Here is an 8218-nt window from a genome sequence, read left to right as displayed (position 1 = left end):
TTACATAGTACAAGATTGATTTATTTATTTTGTAACACCCTCACTCCTCTGCCTGATATAACTAGATTTGGTTTTAAACCAATTTAGAGTTAAGAGTAGGAGTTAACATTTCAAAGTGGTTGTTCTCAGTCCATAGTCCAGGAATTTTTTAGAATAATCCTGAGGACTAGAAGAGAGTTCTATTTAAATATTATTGCTGAAGAGATACTGCAATGTTGGACTAAATTAACAAAGTAAAATCTAGAACAAGAACATTAATAAGACTTTATCCAGAGCTGCTCAGAACACTCCTGGCGTACTGCCTATTCTTGTGAACTTCACTTTAAGTGCCATACTGAGAAAGACAGGACATGTTTTGAGGCTGTTTGAAATTGTATTGCTGTTCTTAATTGTCCACTGTCCTGCCTGTGAGAGGCTTGTAAATGCCTGCTCTTTGCTGTTGGACTTAGAATATGGTGCAGTGGGAGGTATACATTTTCCTACTCCATCAGTCACATTTTATTCTAAAATGAATATATTCATGCCTTTCTTTGAAAAGTTCAATTAAGAACCCCCAAAACCTTGAATTAAATTTTATAGCCATGGCCCTGGCCAATGTGGCTCAGTTGGTTGGGCATTGTCCTGTGCACTGCAAGGCCTCTGGTTCAATTCCTGGTCAGGGCTCAATCCCCAGTAGGGGCTGTGCAGGAGGCAGCTGATAGATGTTTTGCTCTCACATTGATGTTTCTCTCTCTCTCCCTTTCCCTTTCTCTAAGAAAAAATTCAATAAGAAACATATATTTAAAAAAATTTTTATAGACATGTATTAAATACTAACCATTACAAGGTGATACAAGAGATGCAAGAAAAAAATAATAGAGCACGATGCCCCACTCTCAACTTTACCGCACCCAATTGAGGAAAGAAAGGCACAAACAATAATATCAAAATGCTACAATAAATGCCGCAATGTAACTTCAGTAAACATACCCTTACCTTTTTAAGCAAATTAATCTTTTATTTATACAATTTTCTATCAAAATATGCTTTTACTTTTGTGGCACTTTTCAGCTGTCAAGATTTTTATTCTGTTACAAATGAAACATTAATTGTAACTTACTTTTGGAGCAATTTCTATTACCTTTATATAATTCTGTAGTCTTTTTATCCTTTTGAGTTTTAAGTAAATTTGGCATAAAACCATATTTTACAACCTCTGGGGTACAGGATCTTCTTACCATCTCTGTAAATTCTAGGACTCACTTCCTTATGACTCTTTATGTTTTTACAGCCCAGTGAACCATCTAATTTTCCTCACCTTACCCATTTCTCTTCAAACCAAACCAACAAATACAAGTTTCAATACAGCTCCCTCTTTCTCTTCTGGTCCCAGGTACTCCCGGAGCCATGGGCTTCATTCAGTACAGATATGGCCAAGTCCAAGAACCACACCACACACAAATAGTCCTGAAAATGGCACAGAAACAGCATCAAGAAACCCTAACAATAAAGATACAAACCTCTCTCTTTTTTAAAAAAAATTTATCTATTGATTTCAGAGAGACGAAGGGAGAGGGAGACAGAGAGATAGAAACATCAATGATGAGAGAGTCATTGATTGGCTGCCTCCTGCATGCCCCCTATCAGCGATCGAGCCTGCTACCTGGGCTTGTGCCCTGACTGGGAATCAAACCACAATCTCCTGGTTTATAGGTCAATGTTCATCCACTGAACCACGTCAGCCGGGCAAAGATACAAATCTCTTAATGGAGTAGACCCGAAGTTCCTGAGGAACATGCGCTTTGCCAAGAAGCACAGGAGGGGCCTGAGGAGATGCAGGCCAACGATGCCAAGGCCATGAGTGCATGTGCCAAGGCTATCAAGGCCCTCATAAAGTCTAAGGAGGTCAAGCCCAAGATCCCAAAGCGCAGAAGCCACAAGCTCACTTGACTTGCCTACATCGCTCACCCCAAGCTCGGGAAACATGCTCATGCCTGCATTGCTAAGGGTCTCAGGCTCTGCCAGCCAAAGGCCAAGGCCAAGGCTCACACCAAGACCCAGGCTGTAGCTGCAGCTGCGGCTGCAGCTCAGGCTCAGTCTGAGGCTCAGGCTCCCAAAGGTGCCCAGGACTCCATGAAGGCTCCTCAGTAGAGGACTCTGTGTGCTAATGGGAGGACGGAAGGACTGGTGTGACCCCTGGGCTGCTGTCTGCACGGAGCTGGTGTCCTCCTGTTCTATTTGTACAAATAAACCTGAGGCAACTCAATTCTACCATTTACTGGCTTCCATTCATTCACACCAAGCATGTCTTGGTTATATTTTTGGTAAAAAATTATTAGATTCACAGTGAAGGGTAGGATCCAAATCAGGGTGTCTGCTATTGTCCATCATCTTCTGGTCCCCTCAACTTTCTCTTAGAGTTGCTTTGCTCATTCTAACAGTGAGGATTAGATTCAGGTGCACATAACCAGAAACCCAAAAGAAAAGTGAGTTTTATTTACCTTTTTCTCACACAAAGAAAAGAAAAAAAGAAATCAGAGCGTTGGCTCAACACTAGTGAGGAACCCAACTCCTCCCTGCCTTCCTCTTCCACATGGAGCATATCTTTTAACCTCAAAGTCACTTGGCTCTCCAAGGAAAGAAACAGCTCCTAGAGCTGGGGGTGGGGGGACGTGAAGCAGAAGCGACAAAGAGCAACCTCTGTCTATCTGCACTTTAAACAATGTTTTCACGTGTTCCACACTATGATATCTAAACTTAAACAATGGTTAACCTCGCTGGACCACTAGGCTTATAATCTCTAAACACATTACTGCTCTGAATAGAATTAGATTCAAAGAAATGTTGAAATGTAACTAGTCCATCCCATCTATCATCTTCTTATAATAGAAAGAGCTGTTAAACAGAAAAAACTGTAAAGCATATGACAGAGAAAGAATGGAAGAATTACTGGAAAAAGCAAAAAGAGGTGAGGTGAAACAAATATGGTCCTTGGAGAACAGCACTTCAATGTAAAGAAGAATTGACTGAGGGGTGAAGGTGAAGAGAATAGAATTGAAAACAAAAGGCAGGCCTCCCTTTATTTCCCTATAGTATATCAAGTACTACACTAGGTTACTGAGTGTATGGTAGCAAATAATAGAGATACAATCCTTACCTTCATGGAATTCATATTCTAGTAGATACTAGGAGAGCAATAAAATCACTATGACTCTATTAAAATAGTTGGTTGGAGAACAAGACACAGAATAAAACGGCCCTTGATGTTTGTATTATCTACAACAAAGCAAAATGAATTCTCAAAATCTTACTAAAATGTTAGGAAAAGAAGAACTTAAAACTGCTAGTGAGCACAATATAATAAATCGGTATCGATTATTACTATTCTAAAGTATGCAAAATTTCACTGGTGCTTTCAATTTTTGGAATGCTGGGTTCGTTATTTTATTTTAGTAAAATCAAAAAAGAATTAAGGATTTTTATCATATATTTACATATTGTGTGTTTTATGCACGTACCTCTAAATATTTTTGTGCATGTATACACACAACTTATTTCCTATGAGAATTGCTAAGTTAACCCTATAAGGTAGGACTAATATCCCGTTTTACAAATGAGAAAATTTAGTAACACTTTATTGGGCGATAAGCTGCCCATGGTCACATGACTAATAAGTGGCAGATCTGAAATTCAAATCTGGGAATCTGATTCCAAAATCTGTTCTCTTAGCCAGTTCATTATGCTTCCTCTCTATCCTTTATTCGTTCAGTCTTTTTAACCTTATTTTCTACACCCATTCATCTTAATTTTGTTTCTTCTCAATTTTCTTCAACCCCAACCACTGTAAGAACACGAATGGATTAAAAAGACGAATAAGGAGAAGAAGCTGATCTGTGAACATGAGGGGGAAACTGGGTTTAATACGTGACTGAAAGGATGGCTGGGATTTCAGTACGAAATGTGGACAAAAGGACATTCTGTATGGGGGGGCGGCTCTTTTAAAAACATTAAAGCCATTAGTATCTACTATTTTCATGCATTAAATAGATCAGTCAAACATAGATTATTATCTCTGAAAAATCCCCAAAAGATAATGGGTTCTTCATTATTGTTATTTTTCATTGCCATGAGATTTGGAGAGGCAACACCGTGGAACTGAAAGAGCAGTGGAGTGCATGCCAGCAATCCTAGGAATTTTGTGCTGGTTCTTGTGTTTATTAATTTTATGAATAACAGAAGAAGAAGGTCAATCTACACGGTGTATCTCACAAGTTTATTTTGAGAATTAAAAGGGTTGCTGTTGTTGTTTTCCAGTATTTTGAAAACTATTAAGTGCTATAGAAATATAAGGTTAGGGAATTAGGCTTAATCACCATCATTATATGTGAGCTCAGTAAATAAAGTTTAGAGGATGGTCGCAACGCACTTCACACTGGAAAACTGATGCAGGAATCACTCCACAAAAATGCAGAAATAGATGTTCCCATTTAGTCAAAGGGGAAGTACTGTTACTGTTGACCCTTCAGGTTATAGCTTATAGTTAAGTTGTAACAACTGTCTGTATTGGTTTGTCAGGTTTTCCCCCTTGACAAGTTTTAGCCAAAATTGGATCATGAAACAGTTTCCTCTTTTCAGATCAAACAGAAAGGACCTATTCAGATCCTCTTTAAAACACTAAGCCAGGGGGCAATTTAATCATGTCTCCCAGGCAGCAAAAAATTGTGTCAAAAAATTCCAGTTCCTATTAGGGAACCGTGAGTGAAGCAATGCAGTCTCCTGATCCCACACACGATTTTCCCAGCCACCTTGCTGTGCCAGGTGCGGTGAGCTCTAGGGAACCAGAGGAAGGGCTGCAAAATCAACGAGAAGCTTTCAGTTCCTTACTTCTTTCTGCATATAAGAGCTACTCCTTGATTGGTTTCACAGTGAAATGTAAAACCTATTGTTAACCCTTTCCTTTTTGTTGACTAAAAACATATCATTGGTTAATCTCTCTATTCTAACTTTCATTATTTTAGATTAAATACTATTGGCCTTAATACTTGCTTTAACTAGGATAAAAATGATCTCTTAAATTGTTATTCATAGTGGATTAACCATTCTCCTTCATTCCTCATATTATGCCTCTGATGGAGTATCAACCTAAGACATCAATTACTATGTATCAATTTTCTGCTTTTAGAAGCTATTGGCCAAAAATGAGGATTATATGCTCTATCTATGGCATATTACTTATTTGTAAAATTAAAAATAGCATAAAGTTAGGTCAAATATGGTAGAATAGTTCCATAATTTGAGTAATTTTCTATGTGTCAGAAATTCAATTTTTACTAAGGGACTGTCCCCTGCTTTTTCTGAACCAAATTTTCTTGGTTCATTTTTAAATTGCCTATGCCAGTTATGTATGATAATAACATTTTACTATTAGAGATTTAAATAACAATGTTTATCTTACTATAGCGAGGTTGCGATAGTCTATATAGGGACTATACAGAAATTAAGACAGCAAAATACATTGCCAATAAAGTTTTCACTCTCTGAATATTTTTTTTGTCCCAAATACAACTATGGATAATTTCAATGTGGTTCTATATTGAATCAGTAAGAATATAGCAGAATCTTTACTCTGGAATGTTTTCTTGATTTATTATTCAGTGATTCATGTTGCTTAATATTATTATCATATTATAAAAACACTAAAACAATATAGAAAAATATATATTTCTAAATCAAATAATTTAGATGTATAATCAATTGGTGATAATTAAAGAGAACTATACAATGATTTAACAAATAATCTATGAATGAATCCTTGTTAGTTGCTTTATGATGTATTTATTTAACCATATTTCCTTAGAGTAACAAAACTGAATGATTATATATCCTGTTCTATTGTTTATATCTATATTCATATTTATAACATAGCTGCTGAGAAAGAGGAGGGAGTGTGTGTATTTGTGTGTAGTTCTTCCCCCAGAAAGTCTATAGTGGAGGAGAAAGGCCACTAGACTAAATATTGGGAAACCTAGATTTTAGTTTTGGCTCTTTCTCTCATAAACTGTGTAATGGTTTCAATATCCCTTAACCCTTGGGCTCTCACATTCATGATTTGTAAGCAGATGATATACACAGCCCTGTCTACCTTAAGGATTCTCCAGTTCCATGAAATATAATTTAAAGATGTATCCAAAGCCTTTATCTTGCATAGATAAGATTCACAAGAGTCATCTCTCTTTTTCTTTCACTTTGACCGAAGATGACTAAAATTGATAAAAGCAATTTGTTCAATTCTTCATCATGACAAGGCATTCCATCAACTGTGACCAAGATCCCTAACAAATACATCTGATTTAACAGCTCATGAGTTACACACTTACCTACCATAAAGTGTTCATGAATGAAAATTTTATTAGTTTATGTCACTCATCCCTGCTTATAACTTTATCATAACAATATATATGGGCCTTAGCAAGACTGCCCAGTAACATGTGAACTAGTTTTATAAATATTTCTAATAACACATGTGAAGAAATGCATACATCCTAGTTCATTAGACTATTTTGCAAATATGATTAACTTTCTTCCTCTAGATGCTTATAGTTGAACTTTACTATGTACCACAAAAAGCAACTGAGATAGCTCAATGATGGTATCTACAATATTAACCTTAAGAAATAGAAAAGAGAGCTATACAAGATAGGAAAATTGTGCTTTATTATGTCATTTCATTCAATCAATTAAAAGAACTACTAAAACATAAGATAACATTAGGAGAGAGTATGTTCTTTTTCAAAACCATAAATAGCATTGCTAAACAACAAAGGGGAAATGCATGAGAAGTCTTCTGTGAATTACATCTATAAATTCTGATAAAATTATTCTAACTCAGTCTTTCTGTATTGTTTCAAAAGAGCAATCATCTATAAAAATGTTTCTTAATGAACTCTGCCTGAGATGCTTTCGAACTTTCTGATCAAAGTTAAAAGAAAATATTTTGCATGTGAAAAAAGAGGTTCTACAAAGTTATTTGTTACCTGCCTAGATAATAAAACTATATATTAAAATACAAGCAGCATAATTGCACTAGTCTTTTTTGTTTGCTTGCTTTCAAAATTAAGTTTATTTGTCTCAAATATTAATTACTTTTTTTCTGTCAATATGTAGGACTCCTAAAGTCTTTGAGATGTATCCATGGCAACTTCACTATCCTCAGTGATCCTCCTTGTTTCATATCCATCAAAAGCCTGTTGAGAATACCAGCTTTTTTTTTTCCACTTTATTTTTATTGTTGACACTATTACAGATGTCCCCATCACCCCTTCCCTCTGGCCATCACCACACTGTTGTCTGTGTCTATGGGTTATGCGTATATGTTCTTTGGCTGATCCTGTAGCCTTCTTTCATCCAGTCCCCCCTCTCCTCTCCCCTCTGACAGCTGTCAGTCTGTTGCATGTACCCATGCCTCTCTTGCTATTTTGTTTGCCAGTTTATTTTGTTCTTTAGATTCTACATATAAATGAGGTGATATTTGTCTTTGTCTGATTGGCTTATTTCACTTAGCTTAATCATCTCCAGATCCATCCATGCTTCACAAAAGGTAAGATTTCCTTCTTTTTATGGCTGCAAAGTATTCCATGGTGTAGATGTCCCACAGCTTTTTTATCCACTCAGCTACTGATGGGCACTTGGGCTGTTTCCAGATCTCAGCTATTGTAAACTGTGCTGCTATGAACATAGGGGTGCATATGTTCTTTCTGATTAGTGTTTCAGGATTCTTAGGATACATTCCTAGGAGTGGAATCACTGGGTCAAAAGGCAGCTCCATTTCTAATTTTCTGAGGACCCTCCACACTGCTTTCCACAGTGGCTGCCCCAGTATGCATTCCCCCCAGCAGTGCACTAGGATCCCCTTTCCCCACACCCTCGCCAGCACTTGTTCGCTGACTTACTGATGACAGCCAGCCTGGCAGGTGGGAGGTGATTCCTCACTTGGTTTTAGTTTTCGTCTCTCTGATGATTCGTGACCTGAGCACTCTCATGTCCCTTGGCCATCTGTGTGTCTTCTTTAAAGCAGTGTCTATTCAGGTCCTTTGCCCATTTCTTTATCCTCGCCCGAGGATATGTTTATTGATTTGAGAGGGAGAGGGAGAGGGGGAGGGGGAGGGGGAGGGGGAGGGGGAGGGGGAGGGGAGGGCAAGGGAGAGGAGGGGGAGAGGGGAGGGGAGAGGGGAAGGGGGAG

At 37.6% G+C, this 8218-nt stretch overlaps 1 pseudogene; it reads left to right on the top strand.

Moving 5' to 3' along the window:
* Nucleotides 1-1334: 1334 nt before the first annotated feature.
* Nucleotides 1335-2130, top strand: LOC107535690 (large ribosomal subunit protein eL29-like; annotated as a pseudogene).
* The last annotated feature ends 6088 nt before the right edge of the window (nucleotides 2131-8218 follow it).

This window comes from Miniopterus natalensis, chromosome 1 (genome assembly GCF_054644295.1).
Source record: "Miniopterus natalensis isolate mMinNat1 chromosome 1, mMinNat1.hap1, whole genome shotgun sequence".
In the NCBI taxonomy this organism is placed as follows: Eukaryota; Metazoa; Chordata; class Mammalia; order Chiroptera; family Miniopteridae; genus Miniopterus; species Miniopterus natalensis.
This window is presented reverse-complemented; position numbering and strand designations above follow the sequence as displayed.